Raw genomic sequence first — 18,755 nt, 5'->3', positions numbered from 1 at the left:
AGATATATGCATTGTAAATCTTTCCTCCCTGTCTGAGGCTTGCCTTTTCATTTTCTTAATCGTGTCTTTGAAAGAAGTTTTTTTTTATTCTGATAAAGTACACTTTATCATTTTTTCTTTTATGGTTTACATGTTTTGAACTATCTGAAAAATCTTTGATTATCTGAAGGCTATGAAGATTTTCTCCTATATTTCCTTCTAAAAAGTTTTTTGTTGTTATCCTTTTAGTATCTGAAGGATCTGTAGTGATGTCTCCTCTTGTGATTTTCCCCCCCTTTTTTTAATCGTGATATATCGAGCTGGAGGTTTATCAATTTTATTGATTATTTTAAGGAACTTCCTTTTGATCTCATTTTCTCTAGTTTTCTTGTATTTTCCATAACTCATTTCAATTTACTATGCTTTTTCTAGATTTTCACATTGAAAGCTCAAATAATTTATTTTTGCCATTTCACCTTTTTAAATATAAGCTTTTAAAGCTTTAAATTTTTCTCCAAGAGTGATTTACAAACTAAACAGCTAAGTGTTTTAGCTGTGTCAAATTTTGACATGTTGTATTTTCATTTTTATTCAATTTAAAATATTTTCTAAATTCTCTTGTGATTTCTTTTCTGACCCATGGATTATTTAGAAATATTTGCTTTATTTTCCAATATCTAAATACTTTCTTCCTGTGATTTCTGATTTAATTCTATTTTGGACACAAAACATGGTTTGTATGATTTCTTTGCTTTTTAACTTTATTGAGATTTGTTTTATGGCCCAGAAAATGGCTTATTTTAATAAATGTTCCAAATGCACTAGAAAAGAATGTGTATTCTACTATTATTAGGTGGAGTATTCTATAAATGTTGATCAGGTCAAGTTAATTGACAAAGTTGCTCTGGACTTTAATATCTTTATTAATTTTTTATACTTGCTCTCTCAATTACTGAGAAATTTTGAAATCTCCAACCATATTTGTGGATTTTCCTATTTCTCTTTCAGTTTGGTTGACTTTTGCTTCATGTATTTTGGAGCTCTATTTTTAGGTGCAAATGCATTAGGATTGTTATATCTTCATGGTAAATTGACTCATTATCATTATAAAATGTCTCACTTTGTCCCTGGTAATATTTTTTCTGAAGTCTGCTTCAGCTTCCTTTTATTGGTTTTTGCTTGACATAACTTTTCCCATCATTTTTCTTTTTTTAAATAACAGCTTTGTTGACATATAATTTACATGCCATACAATTAATTCATTTTAAAATGTACAATTCAGTGTTTTTTGGCATAGTCACAGTTGTGCAACCATCCCCACCATGTTAGAGCATTTTCATCACCTTATAAAGAAACCACATATCCTCTGGCAGTCACCCCCATTTTCCCTACCCATCCAACCCTTGGCAACAACTAATTTACTTTCTGTCTCTATGGATTTTCCTATTATGCACATTTCATACAAATGGAATAATACAATATGTAGGCTTTTGTGTCTGACTCCTTTAGCATATTATAAAGGTTCATTCATGTTGTAGCATGTATCACTATTTCATTCCCTTTGATTGCCAAATAATCTTCCACTATATGGATTTCTCACATTTTACTTATCCATTCATTAGCTGATAGATAGTTGAGTTCTTTTCACTTTGGCTATTATAAATAATGTTGTTACGAATAGTTATGTACAGGTTTTAGTGTGGATATATGTTTTCATTTCTCTTGCATATACACCTAGGGGTAGAACTGCTGATTCATATAGTAACTCAATGTCTAACATTTTGAGGAACTGCCAGATTGTTTTCCAGAGTAGCTGGACCATTTTACATTCCCACCAGCAGTGTATGGGGGTTCCAATTTCTCTGTGTTCTCATCAACACTTGTTATTATCTGTCTTTTTTATTCCAGCCATGCTGGTGGGAGTGATATGGTATCTCATTGCAGTTTTGATTTGCATTTCCCTGATGGCTAATGATGTGGAACATCTTTTCGTGTGCTTATTGGCCATTTCTGTAACTTCTTTGGAGAAATGTCTATTCAGATCTTTTAATCATTTAAAAATTGGATTATTTATCTTTTATTATTTAGTTGTAACAGTTATTTATATATTCTCAATATAAGTCCCTTATAAGATATACAATTTGCAAATATTTGTCCCATGTTGTGGGTTGTCTTTTCACATTCATGCTGGTGTCCTTTGAAGCAGAAAAATTTAAATTTTGCTGAAGTCCAATTTATCTATTTTTTCTTCTGTTTCTTGTATCAAACCTTCTATTATTTTCCTTTAACCTAGCTGTGCCCTTATATGTAAAATGGGTTTCTTATAGATAGCATCTAGTTGGATATTGCTTTTTATTCAATCTGAGAATCTTTTAATTAAGGCATTTGGACAATTTACATTGAATGAAATATTCAGTATGTTTGGGTTAAAACTTAAAATTTTGTTATTCTTTTCTATTCACCCATCCACCACTTATTTATTTACTTACTTGCTCTCTTTCTGTCTTTTTTGTATTAATTCATGGTGTTTTAGCATTCAAACATCCAGTATATGCCCAGTAGTGGGATTGCTGGGTCGTATGGTAGTTCTATTTTTAGTTTTTTTTTTTTTTTTTTTTTTTTTTTGCGGTACGCGGGCCTCTCACTGTTGTGGCCTCTCCCGTTGCGGAGCACAGGCTTTGGACGCACAGGCTCAGCGGCCACGGCTCACGGGCCCAGCCGCTCCGCGGCATGTGGGATCCTCCCGGACCGGGGCACGAACCCACGTCCCCTGCATCTGCAGGCGGACCCTCAACCACTGTGCCACCAGGGAAGCCCTATTTTTAAGGATCCTCCATACTGTTCTCCATAGTGGTTGTATCAATTTACATTCCCACCAACAGTGCAAGAGGGTTCCCTTTTCTCCACACCCTCTCCAGCATTTATTGTTTGTAGATTTTTTGATGATGGCCGTTCTAACTGGTGTGAGGTGGCACCTCATTGTAGTTCTGATTTGCATTTCTCTAATGATTAGTGATGTTGAGCATCCTTTCATGTGTTTGTTGGCAATCTGTATATCTTCTTTGGAGAAATGTCTATTTAGATCTGCCCATTATTGGATTGGGTTATTTGTTTTTTTGTTATTGAGCTGCATGAGCTGCTTATATATTTTGGAGACAAATCCTTTGTCAGTTGCTTTGTTTGAAAATATTTTCTCCCATTCTGAGGGTTGTCTTTTCATCTTGTTTATGGTTTCCTTTGCTGTGCAAAATCTTTTAAGTTTCATTAGGTCCCATTTGTTTATTTTTGTTTTTATTTCCATTTGTCTAGGAGGTGGGTCAAAAAGGATCTTGCTGTGATTTATGTCATATAGTGTTCTACCTATGTTTTCCTCTAAGAGTTTGATAGTGTCTGGCCTTACATTTAGGTTTTTAATCAATTTTGAGTTTATTTTTGTGTTAGGGAGTGTTCTAATTTCATTCTTTTACATGTAGCTGTCCAGTTTTCCCAGTACCACTTATTGAAGAGGCTGTCTTTTCTCCATTTTATATTCTTGCCTCCTTTATCAAAAATAAGTTGACCATATGTGCGTGGGTTTATCTCTGGTCTTTCTATCCTGTTCCATTGATCTATATTTCTGTTTTTGTGCCAGTGCTATACTGTCTTAATTACTGTAGCTTTGTAGTATAGTGTGAAGTCTGGGAGCCTGATTCCTCCAGCTCCGTTTTTCTTTCTCAAGTTTGCTTTCACTATTCAGGGTCTTTTGTGTTTCCATACAAATTGTGAAATTTTTTGTTCTAGTTCTGTGAAAAATGCCATTGGTAGTTTGACAGGGATTGCACTGAATCTGTAGATTGCTTTGGGTAGTATAGTCATTTTCACAATGTTGATTCTTCCAATCCAAGAACATGGTATATCTCTCCATCTGTTTGTATCATCTTTAATTTCTTTCATCAGTGTCTTATAGTTTTCCGCATACAGGTCTTTTATCTCCTTAGGTAGCTTTATTCGTAGGTATTTTCTTCTTTTTGTTGCAATGGTAAATGGGAGTGTTTCCTTCATTTCTCTCTCAGAGTTTTCATCATTAACATATAGGAATGCAAGAGATTTCTGTGCATTAATTTTGTATCCTGCTACTTTACCAAATTTATTATGAGCAAGATTTTTAAAAACATTTCTTGTAATATAGATCTCCTGATGAATTGTCATAGCTTTTGTTTGTCTGAAAATTCTTTTTACCATATTTCTGAAGAATATATTAGTTGCATATGGATTTTTGCCCTTTTAGTATTTTGAAGATGTTAGTTCATTTTCTTCTGGTTTACACAGTTTCTGCCCAGAGGTATACAATAATTCTTATTTGTTTCTCTCTATAAACTATCTTTGTTCTTTGGTGTCTGCTAAGATTTTTCTTTTTTAATCACTGGTTTTCAGCACTTTATAATGTGCCTTGTGTGACTCTGTATGTGGGTATTTGTATGTGTGTGTGATATTTTGTTTGATGTTCTCTGAGCTCACTGGATCTGTGAGTTTATAGTTTTAATCAAATTTGGAGATGTTTCAGACTTGAGTCTTCTAATATGTTTGCTTTCCCTACCTCTTACTCTTCTTATTCTGGGACTCCAATTACATGCATCTTGGACTTCTTGATATTGTCTCACAGGTCACTGAGGTTTTGTTTATTTTTAAAGTCATTGTTCTCTGTTTCTTTTTGGATAGATTCTATCGCTATGTCTTCAAAGTCATTAGCCTTTTCTTTTGCAGTGTGACATCTGTTGTTAATCTCCTCCTGTGAATTCATTTCAAATATTTTATTTTTCCACTCCAGAATTTCATTCTCATTGATTCTTTTTTATATGTTCTATTTCTCTTCTCACTACGTTTATGTCTTTCTTTATATACTTGAATATTACATTAATAACTGTTCTATCACCCTGTAATTTCTGGCATCACTGTAATTTATGGATCTGTTTTTACTGATTGTCTTTACTCCTGGTTAGAGGACACGTTTTCCATTTTCTTGTCACATCTAGTTTAAAAAAAAAACTTATTGGTTCTGGACTTTGTAAATCTTACATTGTTAAGTGTCTGGATTTCATTGTGTTCTTTTAAAGAGGGTTGGGTTTTATATTTGTAGACACTTAAGTCACTATCAGATCAAAATAATCTTTTTTTAAAAAAAATTTGTTTTACTTGTTGATTTTTGGCTGCGTTGGGTCTTCGTTGCTGTGTGCGGACTTTCTCTAGTTGTGGCGAGCGGGGGCTACTCTTCGTTGTGGTGCGTGGGCTTCTCATTGTGGTGGCTTCTCTTGTTGCGGAGCATGGGCTCTAGGCATGTGGCCTTCAGTAGTTGTGGCTCGCGAGCTCTAGAGCTCAGGCTCAGTAGTTGTGGCACACGGGCTTAGTTGCTCCATGGCATGTGGGATCCTCCCGGACCAGGGCTCGAACCCATGTCCCCTGCATTGGCAGATGGATTCTTAACCACTGTGCCACCAGGGAAGCCCCAAATAATCTTCTTGATAACTCTTTTTAAGCTTTTGTAAGTAGTGCTAAAGTAGTTTTTACTCCAGGAATATTTCATACTTCTAAGGTGTGACCTCTCAGGAATCCCCACTAAATGCCCCAGGTGATCCCAACGATCCTCCACTGTGGATGATCAGAGTTTGAACACATTCATCCCTGTGCAAGCTTACAGCTCCCTACCATTCTTTGAACAGCTTTGTATAATTTCACTCTGTGCATGTGTAGGTCAGTACTTAGCAAAGATTCAAAGGGACCTTAATATAGATTTCTGGAGGGTTTCTTTTGAAAAGCTTCCTCATTTCTGGAGCTTCCTAAACATGTTTTTTAAATTCAATAAATTAAATTCATAAATGATTATTATTTCTTAAACATGCATAACAAACATACAATGTAACTATTACAGACAACTAATAATAAACCATAACAAACAACTAACTGATCATCAAATGATAACATGCATTACTATGTTATTCATATTGATAACTTACACCTGTATGCTTAAGTCAATAAAGTAAGTGAAGAAATGAGTATCATTTCTTTGGTATTTACTAACCAAGTAATTTTATTATTATCCAAGTGATAAAATATATTACCAGACTCAGCCTTGCCATATAGCTTCACACAGCTCAGTGACAATGTCTAGGTGGCAGCAGCAGCTGCTAGTTCAGACACTGTAGCTCCAGGTGCTTATTCTCCTCAAGAGCAAGCTTCAGCCCAAGCCATTTCAGGTAACAAAATATGCCTCTATCTCAGTTTGTATTCCCCAAAATCAGAATCTGAAAGAAGAATTTCAGTACAAGTAATTTACTTGGGAGGTGATTACAGGATGGACATTGAGAGAATAAGAAATTGAGTCATAAAGGGGATAAAGACAATAAATTGTGAGTTAATGAATTGTGGGTGACTGGGGCTTAATACTACTGGGGACATTCTAAGAAAATGGATGGAACATACCTGAGAACTATTCCTCAGGAGTAGGAGGAATAGAAAGCTGAATACTTTATTCACCTACTCCCATCCCTCATTGGCCGAGTGCTGCACCTGGGGCATCGGCCCTCAGCACTGTTGGCCACTCCATTCCTTAGAGCATAAGAGAGCACGGCCAAGCTTAGTCCTGCAGCTAGACAAAGCCATCAGGCAGAGTCACAGGAATTCATCAGAGTGTGTGGGAACCACAGGCAGTTGACCTCCAGGGTAAGTGGAGGGGATATGGGTGAGGCATCAACAGATCCTCCTTTCCTTGGAAACAGGAACTCATTCAAATCTCCTGTTCTGTTTACTCTAATCAAGCCCAACCATATTAACATCAAAAAAGAAGAAGGGTAATATAAGTCAGGTGCTCTCTAATGGAAGCTTGACCCTGCACAATACTGTGGGGTGAGGAGAGAGACAAAACAGTTACTAACAGTTGCTGAATGGGCAAAGGTTAAAAAAACAGTCCACAAGCAAACCAAACTTTTGGCCTCTTCAGCAGATTCCTTCTTTTAACCTTCTGTTCATCTGGCATGAGGTCTGTGATGCAGCTGGATCTCCATGGCAGTCAGACTCATGGTTATTGTATTTATATTGGGAGTGGGTATGTGTGGTGTGCTTTTCAAAGGAAGGGACACAGTCCTAAGTCTGTTCTCAGAGAATAGCTGTGGCCATTGTACTTTCAGTTCTTCAGGTTTTTCCCCAAAGGATGTGGAGGGGAAAAAAAAAAGACTTCCCACAGCACATAGGTGGCACAAGGACTCAAGCCAAGCCAGTGGCCATAATGATGAACTCATTTTAATGCCTGAAAGAACCCTGCCCAAACTTATGCAATACAGTTACCCTTTTATCATTCATTTTAATTTTGAAGTGAATTCTTAGAGAAAACAGTACTCGGGATAGATCCATATGACGGCAGAGTTGGAGACCGCAAAAAGATAATTTCATGGATACATTCACCCTCACCGTATTTAAATCATGAAGTTCCTTGAGAGGAGAGATGCATTTATTTTTGCAATGAGAGATAAATCTTAATTGCAAGTACGCCTGCGATAGGTAACAGTCTGATTCAACATCATTCATTCATTCATTAATAGTGTCAAGCACTGTTTGAGGTGCTGGGGATATTATAGTGAACGAAACAACCAAAGTCCCTGCCTTCATGTGGCTGATAATTAATTGGGTGAGACCAACAATAAACAATTAAACATATAATAATCAAGTGGTCATAACTGCCAAGGCTCACAATAAATCAAAAGAAAGGGTATCAGGAATGCAGAAGTTCTGGATTGTTATTTATAGTAGGTGCCTTCTGTAATAAGGTGATTTTGAGCACAGTGAAAAGTAAGTAAAGTAAGAGTGGATGCCGACCATATATGTAAGTGTTCCAGACTGAGAGATAGCATGTGCAAAGACCCTGAGGTAGGGGCATGACTCATAATTCAAGAACAGCAAGGAAACCAAGAACAAGTGAGATAAGAGAAGTTCTAGGAGAGAGGTATTTGGGTGGGATCAGGACACTTGCAAAGCACACAGAGCCGATGAACTAGTGAAGAAATTTGGTCATTGCTTTGAGTGACATATGAAGCCATTATACTTTTAAAAGAGCCCTCTGGCTGCCCTAGTAGGGCAGGAGTGGAGGAGTAGAGTAGTTAGGATGCCATTATAACAAATCAGGCAAGATGGTAGAGGCTTGGATCAGACCAGTACAATAGTTGTGGAGATGGTGAGAACTGGAGATATATTGATATTGAACTATATTGATATTGTTGATAGTAGAGACACAGGGTTTGTTCATTTGAATATGGGATAAAGAGAGGAGTCAAGGATGACTTCAAGATTCTTGACTTAAGCAACTGGAAGGGTGGAGTTACCATTTACCAATGTGGAGAAAAGTGTATGAGAAGCAGGTTTGATAGGGGAAACCACACCTTTGGTTTTGGTCCTAGTAAGTTTGAGATGTCTCTTAGACATCCAAGTGGAGATGTTAAGTAGGCAACTGAATATGTGTCTGGACTTCTGGGACAGAGTCCTGACTGCAAGTATAAATTGAGGAATCATATTTAAAGCCACATGACTAGAAGTAATCACAAAGGGAGTGAGCGTAGTTATGGAAGAGAAGCGGTCCAATGATGAAGCCTCCAGCTTAGAGTCAGGGAAAAGAAAAGGAACCAGTAAAAGAGACAGTGAAGTAGCAGCCACTGAGGTAGAAGGAAATTCAAGAGAGAATAGTGTACCAGAAGCCAAAGGAAGAAAAGATTTCCGAGGAGGAAGGGAAAGAGTGATCAATTATGTCAAATCCTGCTGATGGGACAAGCAAAAGGAAGATGGAGAATTTAACACTGGATTTGGCTCACATCATTTGGATGTCAGTGATCTTGACAAGTAAGGGCTGATAAAGGATCTTTCCATGAAAATAGTCTTCTTTACTTATAAAAGGGGTAATTGAGCCTCTGAAATGGAGTAAAGAGGAAGAAGATGAAGAATTTATGAAGAAGGAAGTCTGAAGGCAAATAAAACCAACCTCAGTAACTATATACAAGATCCCTCACCTCACTTGGCCGCAGTATTGAGAAGGGCCAAAAGAAAGAATTGGTCTCTACCCTCAGTTTTCTCTTCTGTATGATGGGAATGTTTATTGTACTTACCTTATAGGGTTATGGTTGGGATTCAGTGATTTAAAACATGTGAAGTATTTAGAATACTTCCTGGACACAATCAGGTCTTAATGAATGTTTGCTCTAATTACTGTATCACTGTCATCATGTTTAATATTCTTATTTTCACTTCAGCTTGGAAATTTCATGACTCTATGTCATCATTATCATCTTGCTAAGAACCAACCATCCCTGATGGCTAGTTCTAGTGTTGTACTGCCACGGTAGGGTGTATCTGCTTCCTGCCCAAATATTAGTCATGGCTTCCTTGTCGACTTCTCTGTAAGAGTTCATTTTCAATCAGAGTAAAGTAGGCTAAAAAAAGGAGTTGGGAATGCTCTTTCCTTGGATGAGTGGTCCTTTATTGATACTATGGATTGGTAGATACAACAGGCTTTAATCTTAGGGCTTTAGTATTAGGTCCACTTGGCTTGAGATAAAACATTCTCTTGGAAAACTGGTCCCTGAGTTTGCTGTGGCTTTGGAAGTGGCTGCTCTCCACAGTTTATATTTTTTTGCCTGGTTGTTTTTGAAGTGTTTACACTGCTCTTTCTAGCTAAAATTGCTAGGCTGACTTTGTTTCATCTGGACTTTATATTACACTATAATGATTAATCCACTTGGTCTGGCCAAAGTAAGCTAGCAACTAAGTACCACTTGTAATTTCCACAACAAATGATGTAATTCATCCTAGTCTGGAGTTTGTACTTGATAAGTGTCCAATCCTTGTCTACAGTGAACCTGGAACCTTGGGTATAACATCATGATGGAGATTTTAAATTTCTTACTCTTTTTCATCCCTCTTTTTGAAATTTGAGGGAGGGGATTTATGGACATGGGACTGAGACTGATAAAACTCAGATGGAAAGAAAGGGCCAAGAGAGGGTGACAATTAGTTGATCTCTCACTGAATTTGATCTGTCTTCCCTCCTCGAGGCAAGGATGGCAGCATGGAGCTACCTCCATGCCAAAGCAGTCAATCAGTGAGGTGAAGCTGCTGCGGAGGAGCGGGTGGGAGCCTTTGGCCACCACTGTCCTGCTTCCTCAGGACACTTTCCAGACTCTTTGAGGATGGGGTGTGTGTGTATGTTTTGAGTCAGATATCTTTATTTGTATTTTCCAGATGTGGACAGTGAAGTTCACAGAGAATGTAGTACCTCATTAAAGTCACACAACCAGTAAGTAGTAAAGCCAGGATTTGAACGCAGGTCAGCCTAATTTCAAAATCTATATCCTTAAACCTTATTCAATATTGCCTCCTGATTCAATCTTACTTTTTTAAGCATACAGTTCAGTTATTTTTAGTATATTTGAGTTGTACGAACATCACCAAAATCAATTTGGTAATATTTTCATCACCAAATAGAAACCCTGTATCCTTTAGCCATCAACTCCTAAACCTACCGTTCTGCCAGCCTTAGGCAACCACTATCCTACTTTCTGTCTATAGATTTGCTTATACTGGATAATTCATATAAAGGGAACCATACAATATTGGTCTTTTGTGACTGGCTTTTTTCAGTTAACATAATTTTTTTAAAAAAATTACTTTAATTAATTTATTTTTTATATAGTAGGTTAAGCATAATTTTCAAAGAAAGACTTTTTTGAGCAGTTTTAGGTTCAGAGCAAAATTAAGAAGAAGGTACGAAAATTTTCCATATGCCTCCAAACCCCACCCATGCAGAGCCTCCCCCGTTATCAACATCCTGCACCAGTGTGGTATGCTTGTTACAACTGATGACCCTACAATGACACATCACAGTTACCCAAAGTCCACAGTTCCTTTATGGTTCACTCTTGGTGTTGTACATTCTTTGGATTTGGACAAATGTATAATAATATATATCCATCGTTATAGTACCATAGAGTATTTTCACTGGCCTTAAAATCCTCTGTGCTCCACCTACTCATCCCTCCCTCCTTGCCCCCAACTCCTGGCAACCATTGATTTTTTTACTATCTTCATAATTTTGCTTCTTGAAATAATGATTTGAGAATTTATTCCAGAAAGATAAAGAAAAGAGAAAAACAAGCAATTCAAATAACAACTGACTAAACTCAGCTGCTCGATACAAAGTAAAGCTGGAAAAAAACAAAAACAAAAACAAATCCCTGCACTAAACAGAACAACACCGCTCCCTTCCTGGAGTAAAATGACATTGAAAACTAAGCCTCAAAAGTTAGCAAACCAAGTTGGATTAGCAAGTCAGGAGGCTCTGGAAAGAAGAGCTTCAAGAAGAAAATAAATTTCCTCTAAAGTGTTGCAGATTCTAGATTATTATCTTAGTGAGAAAGTGAAGGCATATGACAATAATACATTATAAAAATTCAGCACCTTGCTTCCTCTACTTCTTCCCTCTTCCTCCCAGTTTAGGTATGTGCATTTCTTTTTCTACTGGCAAGGTTATATGCCATAGAATTTCTTCACTTTTTCTATGAGTCCAAACATACGTTAAAATGTAAGCTCTATGAAGGCAGGGATACTTTGTCTGTTTTCTTCATTGATCTATCCCTAGCACTTAGAATGGTGCTGGCCCAGAGTATGTAATCAATAAATATTTTTTTATTTGAATAGAATGAAATTTACCAAATAATGACTAATATTCATTTAATTAAAATAAGTCCTGGTTATTTTTAAACTTAATAAACAGCCAAAATGCAGAAGAATTAATTATATAAGAAAGTATAAATTCTATAAGTTTTGACAATGTAAAATTAACTATATGATGAACTGAAGCTGTGACATTGGGGGTAGCCATGAGGGGAGGAGGGGAACACAGGGCTATTAAATCTCTCGTCTTAGAGGGAAGTCAAGAGACACCGTCTGAAATTGATGGATCAAGAAATGGAGGGATGTACTGGGTAAAGCTATAGAAGTATGTAACAGAATAATAAAAAATGAAATACATCTGGCAGTGGTTGTTGAAGTGTAAATGAGCAAAGATCTTCATCTTTCATGAGGGGACCTATCAGATGTACTTTGAAGTTGATACATCGAAGATAAAAGGCTAATAAATTATTATTGTGGGTGTTGGTCTCAGAAGGATTAAAGTTAGAGCAATTTTAAGCTGTTACCTCTGGGGAATGCCACGGAAAAAGACCTGTACTTTCTTTTTTTTTCAAATTACTCTCCATTACCAACTGAATTGTTATTGCCAGGTAGCCATATTTTAAAAGTGATATTTTTAATTTAAAAATAGTTTCTAGAAAAGAGAAGAATTTTTAGGGCAGAAAAAACATTGCAACAGTTTGCAATTACATACTGTCTACCATCAAGGACTGTCAAACATTTTGCAAACATTATCTGATGGTGAGTGTCAGAATCTACATTTGCCAGATGGAGAAATTCAGACAAAGATGGAAGTGACTTGCGCATTTTTCAGTGCATCTGTGACCAAGCCAGTGATAAAACCCAGGCTTCCTGGATTCTGAGTCCAAAGACAGATTTGGATTGATTTCTTCTTAGAAAAACCACCACATATTGGTGTGACAATAGTTTAGGAAGAAATCCAAATGAATAGATGACATGCTCTGTGTTTAGAGCTTGGAAAATGCCTGTATTTTTCCATCCAATAATTTGGTGCCAAAATGCACATTGTCTGTCAAGAGAAAGACCAGTGCTTCTCTGAAGCACCTGATGGGAATATATGTATCATTTCAAGGAGTTGTGCCTACAAAAATAAAAAATGACAATCCCTATAACAACCATAATTCATTTTTAAGTCTCACTGTATATATAAAGATTTCTGCCATTTTACGGCCAATTAGGAAACTAAATATGGCTAATTAGCTTGATAAATAATTATGATTATTCTGTCATATGCCTCTAATATTAATTCAGACTACTAGCATAGGTGGAAAGGATAAAAAAACTTTTACTGATCTGGCATCATTTTACCTATTGATTCTACTCTTGATGTGAGTGTGTGTGTGTGTGTGTGTGTGTGTGTGTATCTTTTGCCTGACTTCCCCATTTGATTAAAACTCTGGAGGGGAGTCTTTAAATGATTATAGTGGATTCCTCTTGTTTTGTCAGTAAAGTTCCCTCCTCATTTATCCTACCCCCAAAACGACAAATAAACACTTCTGAAAACAGGTCTATAGCAGATGATACTGGCCCAAATAACCAAAGTGAGCATTGGACCAAAGTTGCTGCTTTGGAAGAACTTCCAGGAGAACTTGGAAGAGGACATTGTGAGAGTCCAGACTCAGTCTGGCTGGTTTCTTGACACAAGGAGAGCTGTTTTAGGTGAGGAGCTGTTGGTGGCCATGTTTTTAGTGTGTGGACTGAGAAACAGTGAAAGGAAGAAGAAAGTGGATGTATGGAGAGGAGCAAAAGTGAGGCATGAATATAGTAACCATGAATTAATCTTTCTAAAAATTGTAGTAGAATATACATAATAGAAAACTTACCATTTTAACCCTTTTTGAGTGAACAATTCAGTGGTATTAATATTAAGTACATTCACATTGTTGTACAGCCACCACCACCATCCATCTCCAGAATTTTTTATCTTCCCAGACTGAAACTCTGTACCCATTAGACAATAATTCTCTGTTTCCCCATTCTCCTAGCCCCTGCTAACTACCATTCTGCTCTCCTTCTCTATGAATCTGACAAGTCTGGGAATTAATAATCATTCTTACCAGGGTACTGTTGAAATTTGTGCCAGTTAGCAATTTATTGTCACTCACATCCGAATTCACCCTTCAATGCGTGCTCTGCAATGATAGATGGAATTCCTTTAAGCATTTCTCCTTTACAAAGAGCACTCGTTAAGCTTTCTCAGTAGAGGTCACTCAAGGGAGAACACAGGAGGAAGGGGCCCTCCTGCTGTTTCTGGCAGCTCCATTATCAGCTGGTGGTACTCTGACCCAGTTCTGGCACAGGCCCCAAAGTCATGGTCCCTTGGTGTCCTTGCAGCTTTGGCCTGCCCTAACAGTCCCCTTCCTGTGGGCTTCCTGACATGGACACCATATGCTCCAGGCCTCCTATCTGCAATGGCACTTGTACTCGCTCTGCACGCCCATGTGTCAGGCCACTGGATGTGGTTTTTCTACACCCCACTATGTCTCAGAGAGTTGCTTCCTGCTTGCCCAGTGACTGCAGACCAGCTCTGGACCGGGTGGATCAGCAGACCTGTCTGCTGCCCAGTGGTTGCAATCCCAGCCTCGGGAAGGGAGTCCTCTTTTGCTGTTGTCCCTCCTTGGGTATTCGCCCTCAGCTTTAGGGTACCACATAGAGTTCCCTTATATCTTATAATTGCTCTTTTATCAGAAAATTTAAAATATTTACATGAAATTTCTCCTATTTAAGTCACCTTGAGGTTTCTGCCTCTTGATTGGACCGAGACTGACATACAGTGATTGTGGGCAGAGTGAAAGAGTAAACCAGGATGTTCCTACAGAAACTGAAATGTATGGTCGCCTCCTCTAGAGACGGGAGGGAAGGTCCTGACTGCATTTGAGGCTCTGGCTCTAGGTTATTTCTAGAGTACACTAGCTACCTGCCCCTGGGTTCGGAGATAAACCTGTCTCTAAAATAAACTCTAGGGGCTTCTCTGGTGGTGCAGTGGTTAAGAATCTGCCTGCCAATGCAGGGGACATGGGTTCGAGCCCTGGTCCAGGAAGATCCCACATGCCGCAGAGCAACTAAGCCCGTGTGCCACAACTACTGAGCCTGCGCTCTACAGCCCGCAAGCCACAACTACTGAGCCCGTGTGCCACAACTACTAAAGCCTGAGAGCCTAGAGCCCGTGCTCCGCAACAAGAGAAGCCGCCGCGATGAGAAGGCTGCGCACCACAACGAAGAGTAGCCCCCGCTCGGCGCAACTAGAGGAAGCCTGCGCACAGCAACGAAGACCCAATGCAGCCAAAAATAAATAAATAAATTTGTGAAAAATAAAATAAGCTCTATCTCTTGTCTTTAAGAGAGCTCAAGTGTGTTTCTGTTAGTTGAAACCAATAATAAATATGCAATTTCACATTCTCTCAAATGTGGTTCAGAAAAAAGGATGGAGGCATAAAGAAGGACTATTCCAGAAGTGCAAAAAAAAAAAAAAAAGGGAGAGGAAGGAAGACTATGCTGAAGATAAACATGAGAGCAACTTCCAGTTTTTTAAGAATCTCAGTTGGGTTTGCTGTTGATGTTGGGGATTCAGGTTCTAGGACTCACCTCACTTATCACCAGTGGGGACTCACACAAATGGAGCTGAGTAGGGCACTGGCTCAGGGATTCTGAATGCAAGGCAGCGTGGCTGGGGCCGAGTGAGTCCTCCTAGTCCCATCACAGCCAGACCTTGGGATCTGCTCAGCCAGTGTATCTGAGAAAGGGGTTGGGTGTGCAGAGCCAAGCCAGGTTCACTCAGCAGCCGGCGGTAAGGAACAGAGCTGCCTCACTGCTCCAACCACAAGGTGGCAGAGTCGGAGCCTGCTCCCTGGGACAGAGAACGCTCAGGTGAAGGGAACGCACTGAACTGGTTTTGCTCAGCAGACGAAAGTCCCTGCCCATTAGGAAAGCGTGGCTTAGTACATGTCAGATTTTCACCCATCGGATTTGCCATTTTTGTCTGAGGCGGAGTAAGCAATGAGGAGCGGAGAGAGGTGGAACCTCCCGTTCCTGCACTTCTCCCCGCCCCCGTGAAGACAGCACTAAAATGTTGGTGTCAGTTGCCCCCTCCATGAGCCAAGACGGAACTTAGGGAGACAAGGAACACAAACACTCCTCCCTTCCAATAGTAACTTTCCTTACCTATCCAAGTAGGGGGGGTTTTAAGACTGCACAGAGTATTCGACGCTTTATACTGATCACATAGAATCATGATTATCTTTCAAAGTGCCTTTTTTTTTAACAGAAAAAAATCATATGTCAATCCTCAGTAGAGTGTGAAACCTGAGATGCTTTTGCTATGAATGGAGTGAATCTAAGTGAATCCATCCACCCTCTTCCATCTGGAAGTACAAAGTTGGATGAGATACGGTCCCTGCCTTTTAGAAAGTAGAGCACTTCCACCCATATTTTACCTCTCCTGGTTCTGCCATGGAGAAAGAAAATTAAACTGGGCTCCAACCAATCAAAATGGAGGGTGAAACAAGAGTGGATTCTACAACCAATCAGAGCAGATGCCGCAACCAACGTCAGAAATGCTGGCTGTAAACCACTGGTCAGGCTGTACAGCATAGTACGTCCCAGTGGCTGCCAGCTCTGGATCTGTGAGAACCCGTGTCTGAGGTCAAGGGAAGGACTGTAGGAGAGCCCCTGGCTGCTCTGACTGAAGTCATATCTTCTGGTCTAACTTAATTGCATCTCAAGGTACTGAAAGAAACTGTCAGGCAGTTAAGGATTTTTGAAAAATATTTCCTCTGAAATTTACTCTTCCCATAACCTTAATCATCTCAGTACACTGCAACACAGTTTTTCTAGAGTAACTAACTGGCCAGTGCTTTGGAGTCATCTGTTTTTCTTCTTTCGTTCTATATCCTACATTTGCATTGTAGGCAAATCCTGGCCATTCCCCCTTCAAATTATGTCCATTACCTGACTACTTGTCAGCACTTCTATGACTACTTTCCTGGCCAAGTCGCCGTCGTTTCTTGCCTGGTTCACTGCAGTAGCCTCCACACTGGTCTCCTTCCCTTCTTCAGTCTACTCTCAACCTGACAGCCTGAGTGATTCCATTAAAATACAAGTCAGGCTGTGTTACTCCTCTCCTGGCACCCCTCCAATGGCTTCTCACCTCAGAGTAAAAGCCAAAAGACTTACACTGGTCTGCAAGGCCCTATACCACCTCGATTCCCATTACCTCTCTGGCCTTATCTCCTACCAGCTCAACGTGGTAGATTCACGGCAAAAACCGGTCCTAATTTTCCACCCCTCACTATTTTCACATCCTTTGCAATGTGACTTCAAGGCTCTCCCCGTGAAGAAATGAAGTTTGTTCCCGACCCCTTGAAACTAAGCTGGTCTTATGAATTGCTCTGGCCAACAGAATGCGGCAGAAGTACCGTTGTTTCAGTTCTGAGCCCAGGGCTCAAGAGGTCTTGTGTACATGCACGCTCTCTCTTTTCTTCCCTCTCCCCACCCTGTTTCTCTCTCTCTTTCTCTCCATCCCCTCTCTCCCTTTCCTCCTGTTACAGTCTCTCCCGCTCTTCTTTCTTTCTCTCCTCACCTTTCTCCCCACCCTCCCTGCTAGGCATGAGAACAGAATATCATCTTACTGGAGGATGAGAGACACACAGGTATGTGGAGCAGAGCTAAGTCAACCCAGTTGTCTTATCCAAGTCTCAACACATGTGAGAGAGCCCAAGATCAGAGCTATGCTGGCTTGCCACTGACTGCAGAGGCATGAATGAGCCCTGCTAAGCTCAGCTCAGCTCAGCAGAAACACCCAGGTGATCTTCAGACTCATGAGTAAAACTAAGTGTTTATTATGATACAACACTGGGGTTCTGAGGTAGCTTGTTACTTAGCATTATTGTGGAATAGATAACTGATACATTTTCCAGTCATAGTAGCCTTCTGGAAAAGACTAGTCACATCTCTACCTCAGAGTTTTTGTACTTGCTGTTCCCTCTGACTAGAATACTCTTCCTTGACCCCCCCCAATATCTGCACATCTTAATCCCTAACCTCCCTCAGATCTTTGCTCAAATATAACCTTCTAAACTTTTTTTTTTTTAAATCTAGTTTTGCTTTGCTGACATGATTTCAACTGGGGTAACAAAGACAAATTCATCAACAATATCTTCCAAAAGAAATTTGACGTTCATATGTATCATAGCATTTAAAATTTGAGTCTAGAATTTAGTTGTAGAATATAGGGCAGTATGAAACAGTGGACAAGTATTGACTTTGGATTCATTGTACTTGAATTTGAATGCTAATTTCTCTACTTCCACAGTGCTGAAGAAGTTGAGTTAATTTCTTTCAGTCTAAGTTTCCTCATCTGCAAAACTGGAATAATGTTTTTATTGCAGCATTTTTGTAACAATTCAATGAGGTAAAGCAATGGCTTTCAAATTTTTAAAATTGTGATCCACATTAAAAAAAAACACCTTTTTAATCATCATTTGGAACACACACACTATGTCTATGTATACAAATATGAAAATTAAAAATTCATAGAATGATACTTATCTTTCCTATGAGAAATCATATATTTACATCAAAATGTTAATTTCAATTTACATTAAAAAATATTACATGATCTGTCTTCTTGACCAATAGTGGGTAAAGCTTTTATTTTATTTTATTTCATTCTATCTTTTAATATTTTAATTTTATTAGAGAATAGTTGATTTATAATGTTGTGTTAGTTTCAGGTTAGTTTCACAACAAAGTGATTCAGCTATACATACACATATAGTCATTCTCTTTAAGATTCTTTTCTCATATAGGTTATCACAGAATATTTTTAAAAATTTAATTTTATTTTATTTTTAACATCTTTATTGGAGTATAATTGCTTTACAATGGTGTGTTAGTTTCTGCTTTATAACAAAGTGAATCAGCTATACATATACCTATATCCCCAAATCTCCTCCATCTTGCGTCTCCCTCCCATCCTCCTTATTCCACCCCTCTAGGTGGTCACAAAGCACTGAGCTGATCTCCCTGTATCACAGAATATTGGGTAGAGCTCC

The 18,755-nt window shown here is 38.7% G+C and overlaps 1 protein-coding gene across 1 annotated transcript in view; it reads right to left on the bottom strand.

Annotated features, from left to right (window-relative positions):
- Positions 1-6,240: 6,240 nt before the first annotated feature.
- Positions 6,241-18,755, bottom strand: part of TSEN15 (tRNA splicing endonuclease subunit 15) — a 114,216-nt gene continuing 101,701 nt past the window's right edge. Inside the window, exon 9 of the transcript XR_009522553.1 lies at positions 6,241-6,257. The gene's annotated coding sequence lies outside the window, so the exon portion shown is untranslated. The remainder of the gene's footprint in view (positions 6,258-18,755) is intronic.

The sequence above is a fragment of the Delphinus delphis genome, chromosome 1 (genome assembly GCF_949987515.2).
Source record: "Delphinus delphis chromosome 1, mDelDel1.2, whole genome shotgun sequence".
Classification (NCBI taxonomy): Eukaryota; Metazoa; Chordata; class Mammalia; order Artiodactyla; family Delphinidae; genus Delphinus; species Delphinus delphis.
This window is presented reverse-complemented; position numbering and strand designations above follow the sequence as displayed.